The sequence below is a fragment of the Schistocerca americana genome, chromosome X (assembly GCF_021461395.2).
Source record: "Schistocerca americana isolate TAMUIC-IGC-003095 chromosome X, iqSchAmer2.1, whole genome shotgun sequence".
In the NCBI taxonomy this organism is placed as follows: Eukaryota; Metazoa; Arthropoda; class Insecta; order Orthoptera; family Acrididae; genus Schistocerca; species Schistocerca americana.
In genome coordinates, this window is record NC_060130.1 from 815,684,825 (window position 1) to 815,706,081 (window position 21,257).

At 42.1% G+C, this 21,257-nt stretch overlaps 1 protein-coding gene across 1 annotated transcript in view; it reads left to right on the forward strand.

Annotated features, from left to right (window-relative positions):
• Positions 1 to 4,233: 4,233 nt before the first annotated feature.
• Positions 4,234 to 21,257, forward strand: part of LOC124556335 (mucin-5AC-like) — a 341,354-nt gene continuing 324,330 nt past the window's right edge. The window contains exon 1 of the mRNA XM_047130305.1: positions 4,234 to 4,396. The gene's annotated coding sequence lies outside the window, so the exon portion shown is untranslated. The remainder of the gene's footprint in view (positions 4,397 to 21,257) is intronic.

Below are 21,257 nucleotides of genomic sequence, written 5' to 3' on the forward strand. Positions count from 1 at the left end.
ACATTTTTCTAAATTTGGAGCTAGCAGCCATCCATCACACCAACTAGAAATTTTGCCTAAGTCGTCTTGTATCTTCCTGCAGTCACTCAACTTCGACCGCTTATCGTACACCACATCACCCTCAGCAAACGACCGCAGATTGCTGCCCACCCTGTCCGCCAAATCATTTATGTATACATAGAACAAAAGTGGTCGTATCACAGTTCCCTAAGACACTCTTGACGATACCCTAGTCTCTGATGAACACTAGCCATTGAGGACAACGTACTGGGTTCTGTTACTTAAGAAGTCCTCAATCCTCTCACATAACGTATTCTGTATGCTCATACTTCGTTAACAGTCTGCAGTGGTGTACTGTGTCAAATACTTTCCTGAAATCTAGGAATAAGAAACCCCCCTGTTTCCTTTCGTCCATGGTTCGCAATATATCTCAAGAAAAGGGCAGCCTGAGTTTCCCACGAGCGATGCTTTCTGAAATCATGCTGATGTGTGGACAGAATCTTTCCCCTCTCAAGGAGATATATTATATTCGAACTGAGAGTATGTTCAAGGACTCTGCAGTGAACAGATATTAAGGATAGTGGTCTGTAATTTAGTAGGTCCGTTCTTTTACCCTTTTTATATACAGGAGTCACCTGCGCTTTTTTCCAGTCACTTGGGATTTCATAGTGGGCGAGAGATTCGCGATAAATGCTAGCTGAATAAGGGACCAATGCTGTAGAGTACACTTTGTAAAACCGAAATGGTATTACATCAGGACCTGGCGCCTTATTTGCTTTCAGCTCATTCAGTTTTTTTTCTCTCCACTAGGTAAGCTTATTACTGTGTCCTCCATACGGGAGTATGTGCGATCAGCTAATTATGGTATGTTTGCACAATTCTCATGTGTGAACGATTTCTTAAATGGAAACTTTAAAACTTCAACTTTACTTCTGCAATCTTTTACTGTCACACGAGACAGGTCAATGAGAGATAGAAGCTGTAGACTTATTCTGAATTTTGTAGTATTCTCACCCCCCCTAATACATGTGAATTGCAAATCATGTGTATTTGAAATCATAAATTATTTGGATGCAATGTAAACTGACTTGATTCCATAACTGAAAAGCGATACATGTGGTTCATATATGGACTCTACTACAGATGAAACTACGAGAAGTTTCCTGATCACAGGTAGCATACATTTTAGGTATATTATTTAGATTATGGGCTAAGACTATTGCTCCATGTTTGTATAATTTTTTAAACGGTTTATCTTGTTTTTAACTTTGTTTTGGGTTTTCTGTCCAGCAGTATCAGTTATAGGAAATATACTGCTTTCGGCAATATGCAATTGACTGTTTTAGAAAAGAATTAATACACACTGGTGGGGGAGGGGGAGAGAGACGGGGGTGGTCCTTCTGAGATGGGGTCCGCTTGATTGCTGTTCATATCTCTAATCGGTATATTGGAAAGGGTTGGATCTGCCTCGGCCAATAGGTCAGGGTCACCCACTATCGTTATTTGCGGCCTGCGAAGTCCTGTCGTCATCATATGGTTTTTAATGTTTAAAATCTTACCATCATGGATTATAGAGTGGCCCTGGGCCGTGTTAAGAAATGATTTTCTGTTATTAGTATGTGTTTTGGTGTGTTGAGTAACACTGTGCAAAACAAGGAAAAAGGTCACGTCCACTACACCAATGGATCTGGGGTATCTAGGTTGCAGCACATACACAAAATAGTGTTATTACATCCACATTTAGAGTATGTGATTGAAAGTGCTGCCATCTTGGGTCTTTACTAACAGGTTTTTGCTACCAGTACGAAAAATCAAACTGTTTGACTGATGGGGGTGTAATGCAAAATATTATCTGTCTAAGAACATTTTGAAGTTTTCCACCTTTTTTGTTTCTCACAAGTATTCAATTTATTATACCTTACACCATTGACCAATTTTGGTCTTATGGGACTTTTCCGGCACAGAAGGCATCAATGCATTGTATAATTATCCCCATCAACAAATCATGATGTACCCATTAACAGGATAATTGTATGACCCATCGACACCTGTTGCACTTGAAAATGTGCGTGAACAAATATATGGGGGTGATGTCATCTGTACGATCGACTGGATGCCAGAGGCTACGCCACATATACGAATATCGGTGTTTCAGCATTGGTTGATACTTTGTACTGCTTGTGCTATGGATCTGTAAATGTAATCATTTCATGTACTTCATATGCATTGTTGCAACATTAAATCTTGAGTGAGCTGGAAACATCTAAAAGGGTGTATTAATTTTTTTCGACAATGTATATTAAGAAACTTGTTATTACCAGAATTAATTTTTCATCTAGCAGCAGGATGTACAGTATAACCAAACTACGTGATAGTTTAAAAGTGTGGCCACAGCTGAACCCTTACCGTGTATGAGCAGTTTCCTTACCAATTGAGCTATCCAAACATACTCGCGTGTTGACCTAAGAGCTACATTGATTGGTGCGTGCATTTCTTGTATACCTTGTAACAGTACTTGTAGTAGCCATGAGAGCTTCATCCTCTAAATATAGCACTGGCTGTAGCCAAGCTCTCCTGTGGAATGTCCTTTGTCCTCACAGTGCTATTTCAGTAATATGTGTAGGACACAGCGATACTGGCAGACTGAAGTTTTTAGATCAGGTTGAGAGATGTTGCTAACTGGCTGACACACAGTTTCATTCTATCAGGTACGAGTTGCATTCAAGTTCTAAGGCCTCCGATTTTTTTTCTAATTAACTACTCGCCCGAAATCGATGAAACTGGCGTTACTTCTCGACGTAATCGCCCTGCAGACGTACACATTTTTCACAACGCTGACGCCATGACTCCATGGCAGCGGCGAAGGCTTCTTTAGGAGTCTGTTTTGATCACTAGAAAATCGCTGAGGCAATAGCAGCACGGCTGGTGAATGTGCGGCCACGGAGAGTGTCTTTCATTGCTGGAAAAAGCCAAACGTCACTATGAGCCAGGTCAGGTGAGTAGGGAGCATGAGGAATCACTTCAAAGTTGTTATCACGAAGAAACTGTTGCGTAATGTTAGCTCGATGTGCGGGTGCGTTGTCTTGATGAAACAGCACACGCGCAGCCCTTCCCGGACGTTTTTGTTGCAGTGCAGGAAGGAATTTGTTCTTCAAAACATTTTCGTAGGATGCACCTGTTACCGTAGTGCCCTTTGGAACGCAATGGGTAAGGATTACGCCCTCGCTGTCCCAGAACATGGACACCATCATTTTTTCAGCACTGGCGGTTACCCGAAATTTTTTTGGTGGTGGTGAATCTGTGTGCTTCCATTGAGCTGACTGGCGCTTTGTTTCTGGATTGAATAATGGCATCCACATCTCATCCATTGACACAACCGACGAATAGAAAGTCCCATTCATGCTGTTGTTGCGCGTCAACATTGCTTGGCAACATGCCACACGGGCAGCCATGTGGTCATCCGTCAGCATTCGTGGCACCCACCTGGATGACACTTTTCGCATTTTGAGGTCGTCATGCAGGATTGTGTGCACAGAACCCACAGAAATGCCAACTCTGGAGGCGATCTGTTCAACAGTCATTCGGCGATCCCCCAAAACAATTCTCTCCACTTTCTCGATCATGTCGTCAGACCGGCTTGTGCGAGCCCGAGGTTGTTTCGGTTTGTTGTCACACTATGTTCTGCCTTCATTAAACTGTTGCACCCACGAACGCACTTTCGACACATCCATAACTCCATCACCACATGTCTCCTTCAACTGTCAATGAATTTCAATTGGTTTCACACCACGCAAATTCAGAAAACGAATGATTGCACGCTGTTCAAGTAAGGAAAACGTCGCCATTTTAAGTATTTAAAACAGTTCTCATTCTCGCCACTGACGGTAAAATTCCATCTGCCGTACGGTGCTGCCATCTCTGGGACGTGTTGACAATGAAAGCGGCCTCATTTTAAAACAATGTGCATGTTTCTATCTCTTTCCAGTCCGGAGAAAAAAAATCGGAGGCCTTAGAACTTGAATGCACCTCGTAGTTTCGACCTTGTTATTGTGTTGCTTTTTTTTTTTGCATCTGACATACAGTGCCTTGAGCATTTTTAGGAGCTAGGAACTATTGCTTTGCACACTTGTGGCAGACTCTTTATGTATTCAGGCTTGTTGTGTGGTTTAGAAAGATGCAGATAACTGCATGCATTTCCGTGTGCTCTGGAAATGTGAAGATTCTTTTTTGCATTTCAGATGCTGTTCACATCAGCTGGGCTAGACTGCCGTCCGCACGTCCGGACGAGCAGTTCCCAGTTGGTGAGAGTTCATGTTGTGGTGCTACGTCGATGAAGCATTGTTGCTGTTTTATCGCACAGAAATGAGTGGGGCCCATATTGGCCGAAAATGCTTTTGTAAGTTTTCTTCTTTCACGTATTTAATGTGTAAATGGCATTTTCCTTATAACTTGTTTTTGATCAGTATGATCCTGCATCTTGCAAATCAACCTTGATGTCTTACATACTGAAACAATTGTGCACTTCGGTGTAGGCGAATAACTTTTTGAGCACCCAGCACAAAAATATAAATAAGTAAATAAAATTGGATAGGTTATGTCTTCATAGTGTTCAGAGACATCAACGATCTTTGCATAGTAAAATGGTCTAAGCAAGATTCTGTTTGTGGGAAACAGTAATTTCCAAACATTTGTGCCGTAACAAATTACGTGGACACAGGGTTGAAATCTGAAGAGTTTGTGGTCCAGTTCTGAAGAGCGTGTGCTCTGAAATATTCATCTTGTCAAGCTATAACAGTTTTTGGAGGTTAGGTTTGGTAATAGCATGGTTCTCATTAATTGTCGAGTGGGTGCTTCTGTGTATAAAGTACACCAACTACAAATAACGTTGTCTTTTACCATACAGTTGTGAGCTTGTACCTATTCCTTCAGTATCACTTCAGCTAACACAGTGGTAAGTTGTCTTGTCATATGTCCAAATGAACAGCAGTAATAGAAAATAAACATTGAGCTACATGAAAAAAAAAAAAAAAAATTACGAAGTGTGCAAGAAAATTGATTCTGAGGTAGCAGCACAATCCCACAATGATAGTCATCTAAGTGACAATAATCGAGTAAGTGGTTGCCTGGGAGCTGATACAGCTGCACTTTTAATACTTTGAGTCGATCATTAATTTGGGGTAATATTTGTACGTAGCAACAGAGTGATATAATGAAAGTTCATTCTATTATAGTTTATTTAAACAGTTACTTAACTCATATGATGTATGTTTACTTCAACATTGTTTAATTAAACTGTGATTTTGCTCACTCATGTTTACCTTGTTAGCATAAAGACATGTATAAACTACGCCGCACCCCTGATCATTTTACAAAACGTACCATGTCTGCTTGAGGGTTAATATGGTGGGCCAGTACCATAACCTGATTTCCCATCAGCCATTTTGATTAAACGTATCTGCAACCCCAACTGAAGAACCCATTGGAGGTGAACATGTACTCCATTGCCAAAATTTCAGAGGTTATTCAGCGGTATTTTCTGAGAATTTTGACATTAGGGAGCTGTGCTGTCTGGTGCTTGATTACAGAATAATGTAATTTCATTTCATTTCTTACCCCAGTTTACCTGTACCTATATAGCACTGAATACATCTGCACAATAGTACAGATGTTGATGGAATGTGCTGTGTGTATTTTTTGTTTTACAAACTTTTACCATTCAATGCTGTTGAGCTCCGTTTTGGAATGGTTTTTAAATGTAACGTCCACAGCGACATCTCTGGTAGTGGTTCAAATCTGTAATCAATGCGCTTTTGAACAGTGAATAGATAAACAGTGTGGGAGTTGAATGTTCTGTTTTATCAGTTGCAGTTTAAAATGAGTGCAAAATATCTGAAGCATCACAAGGTCAAAGACATTGTTGGAAATTGGGTCAAATTATGTTTAGAAGTTGGAAATGTGGGTGATTTACCAGAGAGAGGGCTAGTATGTCAAGCTATAATCGATAATGGCAGCGAATGGGTTAGCTATTAGGTAATTGTTCAATTAGTAATAACATGTATTTTCATGTAAACACATATTTATAATAGTGTCTTTTATTTCATACAGATAATGGTGTACACTTTTTTTGTGGAACTGACTGTACATGTAACAAACTGGGTCCTTCCTTTTTAGAATAGAAGATAGTGGTTGCATGAGGTATGTCGGAAAACCTGATCTAGAACAGAATGTATCATATGCGATTAGTGACAATCATGTTAACAGTAGGCAGGGCACTGCACCAGATCAAATCGTATTTACATTATTATTTTACAATGAAGTGCCAGGGACCATGGATCCATTATATCGAAATACTCAGAAAATATCCCTGAACCAATTCCAAACTTTTGTCAGTGGAGTTCGGGTTCACCATGTATTGCTTTTCCTCAACAACACACGTTCTCCTCAAGCTTTCGTACATTCCTTTTAAAAGGCTTCCCAGAGGATGCATGCTGCACATCATTCTTTTATTTGTCTGATGTGACAACAGACTGATTCCACTGTAATCAGATGGTTTAGTGGCCACTCTCATGAGAAACCTCACTCCAAAATTTATCACAATTATGTTTTGTAGTTAACATTCATTAACAAATAGCACAAGCGAAAAGCTACTGTCTTTCTTAATGCTACTGAATATCATAGCAAAGTGTCTTCGCTGTTGGAGGGTAACTTGCAAATTCCTACACTGGGGCCCTTCTCTGCCCTCTCAGATATGCATTGGGAAAAATCAGACAAAATAGGGTCAAGCCAAATGATATTTTAGTCACCCTGGGTGTGGCCTCTCTATTTGTAAAAGTTACTGTGAAAGGTACATTGAAACAACTGACAAAGCATTTTCTTGTGAAACTGTAAAATTGGTCTGGTATACTATGACAACCACCTACTTGTATAGAGGTAAATTTTATGAAATAATCAACATAACAGCTATGGGTTCTCCATTGTCTCCTACAGTGGACAACTTGAGTATGGTACATTTTGACGAATGGGCATTAAATTTGGCTCCACTTTTGCCATTTTCTTTTTATTATTATGTTGGAAACACATTCAGGAAGAGGGCTAGCACACCCCGTAGTTCTGCAGCTAGTGGAGGCAGCATCTAGTAGTAGTTGAGGGTGGATGGCCCACATCGGGTTGATGACTAGCGTCGAGTACTTCTCAGTGCAGGCTGCAGATGCTGATGGGTATTGTGTAGCTGGAGTGGATGATATTTATGGCTGTTGGCTCTGGCCCTGTTGTGACAGGACATCATTTTTGATTGCATAAACCGTGGAAGTAGAGCACTGCCAGGTCCAGACATGGTGTAATCTAGGTCACCATTGCAATGGTTTGGCCCTCGTACTATGTTGTGTCGACAGTGTTCCAGCCTCATAAGGAGGCTGTGGGGCTAGACGTGTGGTAACCAAACTCACTGTAGTGCCAGGACGTGGGCCTCTGTCATGTTAGTTGGGGCCGTTGGCACTTGGTGCAGTGGGATTCCCTATCCAGGGAATCATTCAGTCCCTGTGCTCATTAGCTGTCTGTCACAAGTGTTGCCCACTCTCTACCATGGGGAGGTGAGCATTGGGATTTTCCTTTCATCGAGTCTAGGACTGAGACGACATTTCCTAGTCTCTCCAGTACTTTAAGAGAGGTTCCAATCATGTTCAATGTAATAAAGTTTCTGAATTTTGAAACAACTATATTCACTAATATTTGTGCACACTGCAGTATTATCAAACGGCTTTCAGCAGTATTACAAACATACGTTAACTCCATTTGCAGTAGCTCTTCTGTAAAGACCGTCCATTTACATGACATCCCTACCAAGAGTGTTCATTTACAAATACTCTCCTGCCAAGACTGGGCACAGTCTGGAAGAACAGAGATATACAAAATCGAAGGTTTTACAACTTTGTCAATAATAACCTCTTGTACACTTTGAAATAATTAAAAAAATAATAATTTACAGAAATTCGAAGAAAAAGCATCGACACTAATTCAGATATATATAATGTGAATATTTAAATATGAGACAATTAATTTTTTATGAATAGGTATATATAAAAATATTAAATTATTTATATTCAACAGAAGAGACTGATACTCGCTGGCATTGTAAGTTTCTTATTATGTTATTGACCTGACTGCTTTAAAACATGCTGTAGCATTGTCTCTGTACTAATAAGCCCCTTCTGTGCTGCTGTCAACTTGCCCAGAGAATTAAGGAAGTTGGATTCTAAGGTGCCACTCAGAAAGTGTTGTTTTGGGCATGTAGCACATGTAAAGTTTTGTAAGGCCAGTAAAGAATGGATATGTTATGTTTAGAATCGTAGCCCCTGTTTCCTTTGCTGGGAGATGAAAACATCACAAGTCATACCATTTGTCAATATGCTGCTATCTCTGAGTTCCATCCATTCAGTACCATTGTGTCGCCCCTGCTCATAACAGTTCACAATAACTGCCTCTGGTTGTATACAGAGTATGTCCAGCATGGATCCAATCTCTGAAAATAAGATTGTGGTGCTAGGATTTTCCATGGGCATCGTTCCTGCTAAGAACAATTATGCCTCATATGTTCCTGTGGCAGTCTGTATCACCTGCCATCCGGCAGTATACTGAACCTGAATGGTGCATTATTTCCATGCCGAGGATAGTGTGTTATGACATGCCCTTCCAAATCATACACACAGCTATCGGGAAAAAACAAACATCTCATGTACATTGCAAAACCAAATGAGTCAGACGCCCCACTCACTACCCCAACAAGACAGACAAACGATATTTGTAGCAAAAAATTCACAAAACGAAATACAACTGTCCCCAAATACCAAATATATCATTCCATTAGTCAGCTATGACTCTCGTAACCCACATTCTACTATACACTATATACTATTGCTGACATCTCCAGTCACCACTCAGATTTAACATCTGAAGCAAAATTAATATACACGAAAAATGTAAACAAACAAAATCCTTCATCAAGGATGCACTCTTCCTCTCTCGGCCTAAGTCTACCATCTATGGCCGATTTGCACAAAAATTCCCCAGAAAAGAAGAAAAGGGCTGTTCTCATCATTTTATGTTTCTCTCTAACATAATGACCCCCATATTACTTTGCAAATTAATATAAGTGAACTACATAAACCAGTGGTCCTCAAACTGCGAGTCACAAGCGTCCCGAATCAAGTATTCAGGCTGTGTTTAATAATAGTATGCATCTCGCAACTAATAGCCGAATCCAAAAAGTCAACTAACATGAAGAGCTTCTTGAGAATGTAGCTTTCCTCCTCAGTAACAAACAAAAATACTGGCGGTGACACTATATTTCAATATGTGTTTAATTTTGATTGTCATTAGTGATTGCAGTTGTGAGCTTAAGTAGCATGGCCATTGGGGAGTTAGAGGAAGTGAGAAGGGAAATGTTTTATTGTTTGTCTTCCAGCACTGACAAGGGCGAGCACAACTCATATCTATCACCCGCTATGGTACAAGTTTCAAACAGAAGTAACGTGGATTCATGAATGTGCGTTATAGAGATGGCCACGAATGCAATACATATTTTTAGCAAGGAATATGACATTAAGTTAAGGCTTTTGTATTACAATGCAACAAGCAGAAGAGAAATGACATTCTTAACATTATTGTTATGTTATTACATATTACCACTGTATATAAGACTTGCACCACGCCCCCTTTTTTGGTTATTTATTTAATACTGGTACCATTGTTTTTGTACAGAAGGCCTGAAGATGGTGTAATAAAGTGCTGAAACTGGTTGCCTAATGAAATAAGGTTAAAAATTGACGGTTGAAAGGTGTTTAATTTGACATCCCCTATTGAACTGCCGAGTCCTGCGACCATTGCTAAAAAGATGGACGTACAGATTCTTAACATTTAGTTAACATTTCTCATTGTCTCAATTGTTGCATAATGCATTTAAGTATAATTATTGCTATTAATCAATTAACCATCTGGTTGCACATACAAGGCAAGAATACTTTTTCAGGCAACTGCACAACTGTGTCACTGAGGGTGGCAGCAATCTGAAACAGAATGGTTGACACAGAGTGTTGCGAGTGGTGCTGACATTAAACGATCAGTATTTGGAGGTTGGCAACCAATTTGTCATAGCCATAGTATAGCTGGTCTATTGGGGGCTCACAACATACTAATTTATGCAGGTTGCCAATTAATAATAAGATCACGAAATATGTGGACCAAGGTGTTGCCGCACAATATCAGTATTGGCTCTTTAACAAAAACTTAATGACCACCGACATAAACGATATTCCAAAATAACCATAGATTTATGATAACTTCCTTGTACATTACCATCCGCTGTTAATATCTAAAATACCAAAATTAATTATTTTACCATTGGCATGAAATTCGCGCACATTTGTTTTCGTGGTACATGACACGGTATATACACATAGGAAACATCGTAATGTACTACTACTTTTGTGATCTTAACACATTGCAATGAGTGTGACAGCATCTGGTTCCTTATTTTTTACCCTTCACCTTGTTTGGAAGTGCCACTCTTACCAGTGGCAATGAATCTGGGGTGACTTTAAAGGGACTAATACATCCAACAAGCACAATGATTGTGCATGTTGATAACTATAATTAGATAGTCACTGATGAGATCGTCTCAATAACATGATAATGGTTCTTGGTACCAAGTGACATATCTCTTCATTTTCCCCTTTGGGGTGTATGGTCTTATCAGCATCACCCACTTATCCACACTGTAGTGTGATAGTTTTTTGTTGAATTGTCTTAAATTCTCTTGAATCGCAAGGGCCTCGGTAACAGCTTTTTGCATTCATTTTCATACCTCTTACATTTTTGTGAAATCTTGCACTGCTCACCATTTTTCCTTACGTGTTTTTTCACTCAAATGCAGACAACATTTTCTGGCCATATAGCACCTTGTACGATGATAGGCATATACTTTCATGGATTTTAGAATAATACATAGCTACCATTAACAGCTACAATCATTGGAAAGGCTACTCACATAGTGGCTTAGCATTCTCTCTCTCATTCGATGTACACACTGTGTTCTTCTGTTAGCTTCGGGATGTAATGGACTTGTTTTCGGTTTGTGAATTTGCAACAAATGCCATAACTGCTTCATTAATTCCAACATAAAGTTAGTGCCTCGACCTTTGATTACCACTTCTGTAACACCGAACTTTACTAACCAATTATAGTATGGGCTGCCATGTTGTCGTATTGGTTCACGTCAGCAGCTATTGGGAATAGCATCAGAAATAATCAGTAATGATCAGAAAGTAGTGGTTTCTCACTTGTGTTAGCTAAAAGTCCCCAAAATCTCCACCTTATTATTTCAAAAGGTTTACTAGCTTGTGGCAACCTCTGTAGTGGTGCATGTTAATGGCACAATTCTGTATGTTGTGCACGTGCCACACAGTTTTCGGCATACCGCTTTACATCATTTCTATGCTTTTTCAACCAGTAGTGTTGGGCTACTGTTCAGTCCATGTTTCTGTGCCCTACATAACTTGATAATATATTAGCATGTGCTCATCTTAACACTCCTTTTCACAGCATGACGGGAACCACTGCACGAGGCCCGAGCCTTGTCGTCTTGCACAAGTGTGAATGGCGAACTGTGCTTGTGTTGGAAATCACTTGCAATCTGTGTCAGTGGCATTCACACACTGTCACTCTGCAGTGCTATGACCTACTGTCCATACTACACCAATTTTCTTACTAAGGCCATCCTCCATGCTTCTTACCAGTTTATGAACTGCTTTGAAATAAAACTCGTACATTTTCAGCACAAGACTACTCTTCAGATTTTTTAATCCCAATACATATTTCAACACTGCATGACCTGTTAACACCTTAAATTTTTTACCATACAAACAGCAGCGGATGTATGTTACAAGCTTAACATCTCCTTTTCTGTCCTAGAACAGTTAGTCTCTGCTTTTTTTCAGTTGCCATGATGCCTAAGCGATAGATGTTCCTTACCCTGTACATCATGATTGAAAACACAGCTAACTGCGTGGTTGTCTAGTGTCACACGTAATGTGAATTCATTCCTGTAATCCAGAAAGGCCAGTATTGGACTAGTTGTCAGCAATTTCTTCAGTTTTTAAAATGCACTTTTGCACTCTGTTTCCAATGGAACCTGTGCTTTTCTTTAATAAATACGTGAGGGGTCATGCTGTATCTGCAGATCCTGTGAAATTTCCTATAGGAATTTGGTAACCCAAAAAAGACTGTAACTAGTTGCCTGTGTGAGGTGTAGGAAAACTCTGTACAGCATTTATCAATCTGGCATCTATCCTTATTCCATCTCAGCTTATTGTATATCACAATCAATTCACTTCTTATAATGCAGAACGACACTTCTTCATGCGAGCCTTATGTGTGCTGAGCTCAACGTCTCAAAAACTTCCCTCAACTGTTTATGTGCTTTTTCATATCCCTCGCAAACACAATAATGTTGTCTAGATACACCATACACTCTTTTGTCTTTAGTCCCCTGAACGCCCCATCCAGCAAATTCTGAAACATTGTTGGTGCATTTTTTACCTGCATCTGCATCATGCTCTGTAAGCCACCTAATAGTGTATGATGGAGGGTACTTCTGGTATGCCGGCCTGAGTGGCTGAGCGGTTCTAGGCGCTACAGCCTGGAACCATGCGACCGCTACAGTCGCAGGTTCGAATCCTGCCTCGGGCATGCATGTGTGTGATGTCCTTAGGTTGGTTAGGTTTAAGTAGTTCTAAGTTGTAGGGGACTGATAACCTCAGAAGTTAGGTTCCATAGTGCTCAGAGCCATTTGAACTTATGGTACCACTAACTGATCTGCTCTTCCCTGTTCCTCTTGCAAATGGCACAGGGGAAGAAGGATTGTTGGTTAGCCTCTGTATTAGCTCCGATTTCTTGAATTTTCTCTTTGTAGTCATTTCATGAAATGTATGTGGGGGGAATTGATGTGTTGTCTGACTCTTCCTGGAATGAGCTCACTCAAAATTTCAACAGTTAACTTCTCGGTGATGCACAAGACCTCACCTTTTAAGGTCTGCCACAGGAGTTTGTTGAGCGTGTCTGAAACACTCTCGTGCCAACTAAACGAACCTGTGCTGAAATGCACTGCTCTTTGTCAGATCTTCTTCTTCATCTTCTTGTCCTCCTCCTCCTCCTCCTCCTCTCTCTCTCTCTCTCTCTCTCTCTCTCTCTCTCTCTCTCTCTCTCTCTCTCTCGGTCAGACAAGTGCCTTCTTAGCCAGTTTGTTTGTGGATGACTTACATTTCCGTAAGATTCTTTTTAAAATGAAATGGGATTCAATGATACTGGTAATGACTCCGAAGGATCATGAAAACAGTTTTGGATTGACCCTTTGCAGTACTTTCAGTAGATGATTGCTACTTTTTAGATCCACAGTGAAAAAACTTACATTGTCCCAAGCTATCAAGGATTTCTGATATTGGATACACATCTGTAATCATATGAATCTTGATATTTCTGTAGTCACAGAAGAATCAGTACTTCTTCGTTTCATCTGAGCTTTTTTTGGGCACTATTACCACAGGCAGAACCTACAGGCTGGTAGTTTCCTCAATGATACTGTCATGTAAGTATTGGTTAATGAATTCCTCCATTACCAGATATATTTGATAAGGCACTCTGTATGGGTTATGGTGTACATGTGATTGATTCCCAGTTGGGATCCTGTGCTGCATCAGCAGGGTTGCTAATAACGCCCCATGAGATGAAGTAGGTCCTAAAATTCTAACATTAACTTCTTCATAGCTATTCTTTCTGCAAATGCTTCACCGTCACATGTAATGCAGTCATACTGGCAGCTTGCTCATGGGTAGGGTCTGACCTAGCCCTTTCTAGATCATCTTTGTCTAGAACATCAAAATTGACTGCCAACAATCCTTAATCCTTTAGACAAACTTATGTATTCGATCCTGAAATTATCATTACTGATGGGAATTACTCGCTCACTGTCTTAGAACCTTACAATCCTCCTGTACACAAAACACCATGCTCTATTTAGCTCATCAGTTTCCGTTAGTTCTTTACAGGTAGATCTGCTGCCTCGGTCACCCACAACAGTTTCCCTGTACCTTGTAGTATTTTGTCACAGAAATTGATTCTTACTGATCTTGCACAAAGCTTAACAGATTCATCAGAGATGAACCTTGCAGCAATACGTCACTGGCAACAGCTTCTCCCATGTGGAACTATGGAACTGTTTTCCCCCGAGTTCTACGATGTTTTGTCCAAGGTCAATCTTAGCATGATGCTTAAGATGGGAAATATAGCCCTAGGATCATGCAGTACTCTTCAGCAATATATGACAAATCTTCCATATTTTCCTGGAATTGTTCTGTTCCTACCTGAACAGTTAATATCACGGAACCTGGCGACTACAAATGATTACACTCAAATCCACTTAGCATACAGGACGAGTCTAATTACCGTTTAGAAACACCCGAAGCAATGTAGACTCTGCTGTGGCAAGTAATTTAATATAATACACATGGGACCACAGATGTATGAAAATATCCCAAATGTGGATGAGAAATGTTGAACATGTGACGTCACCAGATGACGTACCTCGCCGAACGTGCAGGGGTTGGTCTTTCTGATGCTACACTCGCCGGTAGACAGCAGTGCTACAAACCGCTGCATAACGGTGGATATTTCGAACACCTTTTGTAAATGTGATCTGTTGTAAACGTAGAAGCTGCAAAAGCTGTACTTAATTTGTGTTTCTGACATCCGCTTGTTGGTTATTTCCCTACATTTGTGGCCCCCATGTTTCTTATATTAAATTACTTGTCTCAGTGTCATCAACGTCGCTTCGGAGGTTTTTAAACGTTAATGAGAATCACCCTGTATATCACAGAGAGGTCAACTGCCTTTTTCCCATGAGGTCCACACTTGACAGATACTTGAGCACCTGCATCTAACAAAGACTTTTTTGATCCATACAGTCCACCGCTCCAATTAAGCAATATTTCATCTCCGCATACGTTTTGGCAGCATTAAACTCACCGGGAGCCCCACACAGCGGCCCTGGGATTACCATGGACTGTAATGGCTGATTATTCGTATTCTGCCCTTTACTACACTACTGGCCATTAAAATTGCTACACCAAGAAGAAATGCAGATGATAAACGGGTATTCATTGGACAAATATATTATACTAGAACTGACATGTTATTACATTCTCACGCAATTTGGGTGCATAGATCCTGAGAAATCAGTACCCAGAACAACCACCTCTGGCCGTAATAACGGCCTTGATACGCATGGGCATTGAGTCGAACAGAGCTTGGATGGCGTGTACAGGTACAGCTGCCCACGCAGCTTCAACACGATACCACAGTTCATCAAGAGTAGTGACTGGCGTATTGTGACGAGCCAGTTGCTCGGCCACCATTGACCAGACCTTTTCAGTTGGTGAGAGATCTGGAGAATGTGCTGGCCAGGGCAACCGTCGAACTTTTTCTGTATCCAGAAAGGCCTGTACAGGACCTGCAACATGCGGTCGTGCACTATCCTTCTGAAATGTAGGGTTTCGCAGGGATCGAATGAAAGGTAGAGCCACGGGTCGTGACACATCTGAAATGTAACGTCCACTGTTCAAAGTGCCGTCAATGCGAACAAGAGGTGATCGAGACGTGCAACTAGTGGCACCCCATACCATCACGCCGGGTAATACGCCAGTATGGCGATGACGAATACACGCTTCCAATGTGCGTTCACCGCGATGACGCCAAACACGGATGCGACCATCATTATGCTGTAAACAGAACCAGGATTAATAAGAAAAAATGACGTTTTGCCATTCGTGCACCCAGGTTGGTCGTTGAGTACACCATCGCAGGCGCTCCTGTCTGTGATGCAGCGTCAAGGTTAACCGCAGCCATGGTCTCCGAGCTGATGGTCCATGCTGCTGCAAACGTCGTCGAACCGTTCGTGCAGATGGTTGTTGTCTTGCAAACGTCCCCATCTGTTGACTCAGGGATCGAGACGTGGCTGCACGTTCCGTTACAGCCATGCGGATAAGATGCCTGTCATCTGGACTGCTAGTGATACGAGGCCGTTGGGATCCAGCACGGCGTTCCGTATTACCCTCCTGAACCCACTGATTCCATATTCTGCGAACAGTCATTGGATCTCGACCAACGCGAGCAGAAATGTCGCGATACGATAAACCTCAATCGCGATAGGCTGCAATCCGACCTTTATCGAAGTCGGAAACGTGACGGTACGCATTTCTCCTCCTTACATGAGGTATCACAACGTTTCACCTGGCAACGCCAGTCAACTGCTGTTTGTGTACGAGAAATCGGTTGGAAACTTTGCTCATGTCAGCACGTTGTAGGTGTCGCCACCAGCGCCAACCTTGTGTGAATGCTCTGAAAAGCTAATCATTTGCATATCACAGCATCTTCTCCCAGTCGGTTAAATTTCGCGTCTGTAGCACGTCATCTTCGTGGTGTAGCAATTTTAATGGCCAGTAGTGTATATAGACACAAAGAAAAATGGATGCCCAGTGTTAATAACATTTTTTATTTAAAAGGCTTTAAGAGTTGTTACATAAAATTTTGAAGCATTACTTTTCAGAACGCCCTCGTAGGTGACAGGAGCGATAGAAACCACTGAAAGAAAAAAAAGAAACAAATTGTGAAACATGTGAAATTATGCTGCAAAATGCAAGTAAGACGAGATTATGGTTATCAACAAGATCATCATTCGATATTTGACCTGTACAGCTCGATAGATGCGTCCTCGTGACCTCCGCACGTGACGGTTTTCATTTTGGAAAAATATTAATGACCTGCTTAAAAGAGCACGATGGTCACTTTGGAGCATTGTAGAAGGTGTAGGAGTGGTAACACACACGACATTGTAGCGAACTGGTGTGAAGTGACAATCGATTGTACTAAATCAGCGCCACCGAGCGAGGTGGCGCAGTGGTTAGACACTGGACTCGCATTCGGGAGGAAGACGGTTCAATCCCGCGTCCGGCCATCCTGATTTAGGTTTTCCGTGATTTCCCTAAATCACTCCAGGCAAATGCCGGGATGGTTCCTCTGAAAGGGCACGGCCGACTTCCTTCCCTAATCCGATGAGACCGATGACCACGCTGTCTGGTCTCCTTCCACAAACAACCAACCAACCAAATCAGCGCCACGAGGTAGCTCGACGTGGAGATTTTTTACAAAAACGAACGCAGCAATTGTGTTTGGATTTGCGCATTGCCCGATTTGATGGTGAATCAACACCAACTGTCCAGCATGTCTACAAGGAATGTGTACCGCTCGCGGTCGTGTAACATGGCGTAAGAACAGGGGTCGGAAAAGGGTCCTAACCGACAGGGAGCGGTAAAGCCCGGCAGGAATTGCTTCTGTCAGTGAAAGCAGTCCATCCCAATTTGAATCGCAAGTGCTGTGGCAGCTGCTAGGTATAAATTCATTTGGCTCAAAACGGCAACATCAATTCTGTAAACAGTGGGCCACAAAACTATGTGGCTAACAAGACAATGTCATTTCACGTGTTCCTGTTGTTGAAGTTACAGTGATGTAATGCTTCGCAGTGCTGTCACTCGCAGTGCTTCAGATCCACGTACTCAGGCCAGACCCTCTTTCTTCCAATTGGTTGTAACTGTGTTGTGCCTTTTTCAGTTTCTTCAAATCAAAGGCATTCGTCCTATATGTGGAGAACATTTTGAGTGTTGTTCTCGACTTTGTTCGCTGCAGGTGGCCTCGTAGCATTAGTGGAATCAGCCACCCTGTGGTACACCACTACTTTGCATATTGTTGAGCCATCTCAGTGCAGATGGGTGTCCTCATCCTACGTACAGAAAGCAGCGAAACTCGTATAATGGTTCCTCAGTCCCTCCAGTAGGAATTACTCAAGCAGTTACACCACGGTCATTGGGGTGTTACACGGACCAACCAGTTAGCCAGTGTAACACCATACTGATGCAATATTAAGAGGCGACCACTGTCACAACGACAGGTTTGGTGGAGTTGAAGTGCATGAAACAGCATTCACTTAACGGTGCATCCTTTAAGTGCTGAAAAGCTATCTGACGATCAATGGACCAAACAAAAGGAACGCCCTTGCAGAGCAAACGATTCAAAGGAGCTGCGATCTGAGGGGTATTGGGTGAGTCCTAGGTATTTTGTTGAATGTATGGCCTTTAGATTTGACTCAGACACATTCCGACAGGTATCAGGACATATAAAATACTTTTGTGTGTCGTAGCAAGCCTAGATTTACTTCAGTAGGAGGCCGAGCTGTTAATAAAACACACACAGAATGTTTCAACATTTTACTATAAGTTAGATGCATTCCGTGTCCACTCTAATGACAATATGTATGTATTAATGTCGCAGAGAACCCGAATAGTCCTGAAGGACAGTCACGTGTCGATGCACATTTTTGAACACAGTTCTGACTACTACAGTACTCTGTGGGAAGAGCGGCACTCCACCCTGCGGCACTGTGTGGGACCTCTGGAGGGCGTGGCTGCGTGAGGTACCAACCGTAACCAGGGACCTCACTCTTCTCACGACACCACAAATACTATGGAGAAAACAGCTACGAACAAAGATCTGAAAGTATGCCTTGCGCCGTTCCCTACTATAGAGACGACAAAAAAAAAAAAAAATTACACAGGAACATAGGTAAACACGTCCTCTACAGTAAAAATGTATGACAATACCACGAGTAACAAATATATCACACCAGTGAAGTTACAGTCGGAAGGAATAACTTACGGTAACAGTGCATAAGCCGCACAGTCTATACTTATAGAGCAGACTCAACACATAATCAACCAACGATTGCGAGTCATTTGCCGGCCGCTGTGGCCGAGCGGTTCTAGGCGCTTCAGTCGGGAACCGCGCTGCTGCTACGGTCGCAGGTTCGAATCCTGCCTCGGGCATGGATGTGTGTGTGATGTCCTTAGGTTAGTTAGGTTTAAGTAGTCTAGGGGACTGATGGCCTCAGATGTTAAGTCTTATAGTGCTTAGAGCCATTTGAACTTTTTTTTGCGAGTCGTTTACGAGAGATCGAATGTTGAAAAGTTTCCACATCGACACTTTTTTGTGCCATTCAATCTCCGTAACTGCTTGGTACGATGTTGTTACCTTTACTTACAGTGTGCTTGTGTGTTCCTTTAGTGCTTTTGCTACTTGCTAGTTAGTCAGTGTGTGACCGTCCAAGCAGCGAGTACAGTCCACGATGGGATTTACCAATGGAGAAAAAGCCGACATGCTCGTGGTGTACGGAGAAAGTTGGAAGAATGCAGTTCGTTCTTGTAATATGTGTGCGACAAGATGTCCCAATAGACGTCAACCATTTCGGCAATTGTTTATTACCATCTTCAACCAGTTACGTGAAACTGTTAGTGTAATAACTAGACAGCGTAACAGAAGGAAACAAGAGACGATACTAGAGGAGGAAATTAATGTTCTTGCTGCTGTTGCAGTTGATCCGCACGTTAGTTCCCGCGCAACCGCACGAGGAAGTGACATGTGTCAGGCAAGTGTCCTACGCATTTCCCATCGGCTTGCGTTCCATCCCTATGACATCTCTCTCCGTCAAGAACTGCATGGAAAGATTATGCGAATCGTGTTAGCTTCTGTACATGGGCGTTAAGACAGGATACTGCATATGTATCTTGTTTAGTGATGAAGCCACATTTACCCACCATTGTCAGGTAAACCGCTGAAACATATACTATTAGTCTGTTGACGGTCCCCGTTGCCTTCCTTAGGTGTTACATCATCGTCCATGGAGTGTAAACGTATGGCGTGGGATAGTGAACATTCAGCTGATAGGCCCGTTTTCATAGACGAAACACTGAACATGCAAAAGTATCGCAACCTCCTAACAGACCATCTTCCACGGATGCTAGAAGACGTTCCTCTGAACACTGGGAGGATCCTGTCGTACCAACATGATAGCTGTCGAGCCCATAGTTCACGAAGTAGTACAGCATGTCTACACGAGTTGTCTGCGAATCGTTGGATTGGACGCAGGGGACCTGTACCTTAGCCAGCCCAATTTCCGGATTTGAAGCCCGTAGACGTTTTCTGTGGGGAACGCTGAAAGACGCTGTGTACAAGAATATACCAACCACACCCGAGGACATGCAAAGACGTATTACTGCTGCCTGCTCGGACATCTCCGCTGAAATGCTACCACGTGTGCAGCAGTCGTTCCACCCCAGAGTGGAGCCGCGTATTGCCGCTGCCCGTGGTCATTTTGAACACAACCTGTAATGGTCAGTTGTCTCGTTACTGGTCAGAATCCACATAACTAGTGTATGCAGTTGCGTTGTTCGTTAGTGTGTGCTACCACAAGTATTGTGCAAGTGTTGGTGTGTAAACTTTACGAAATACGATTTCTCGTAAACAACTCGCACTAGAAAACAAAACCACTGACTTTCTAATTTACCCTGCTTTTAATTTGTTAGTGTCAGTAGGCGTTGTTCCATTTAAAAAGTGTATGTGTGCAATTTTTGCACGGAAGGTGGTCGAGATGACTTGGTTCAACTGACAATGCACAAAAAATACTTTAAGTATTATTACAACCTGTTGATTGGCTAACAAAATGAGCCCCTGATTACCAATCCATTCTGTGAAACACGACAGATCAATAGCACTTACCATTTCCGCAATATTTGCGGTGCAAGTTTTAGGTGATTCACCTTGTACACATATATATTTAAGCTCTACTATTACTAGATTCCTTCCGAACAGGTTTCGGAAGACCCTAACGGTACTGACCGACTGCCGTGTCATCCTCAGACTGTAGGCGTCAGTGGACGCGGATACGGAGGGGCGTATGGTCAGCACACCGCTCTCCCAGAGCCGCTACTTCTCAGTCGAGTAGCTCCTCAATTTGTCTCGCAAGGGCTGAGTGAACCCCGCTAGCCAACAGCGCTCGGCAGACCAGACGGTCACCCATCCAACTGCTAGCCATTCCCGACAGCAGGAACCGGTGTTACCACTGCGGCAAGGCCGTTGGCATAGACTTTAACTCTAAACTCAATAAATTAGAAGACGAAAGGGTTATGCACATAGCCCTTGATACACAACAAGAATACAGGCATGAAAAGGTGAAAGTAAGCGCCGCCTCTAGTCTCGATAACGGCTTTAGTTCGGCTAGGAAAAGCGTTCACAAGTTTCTTCAGGTACACCATATGCAACTGAAG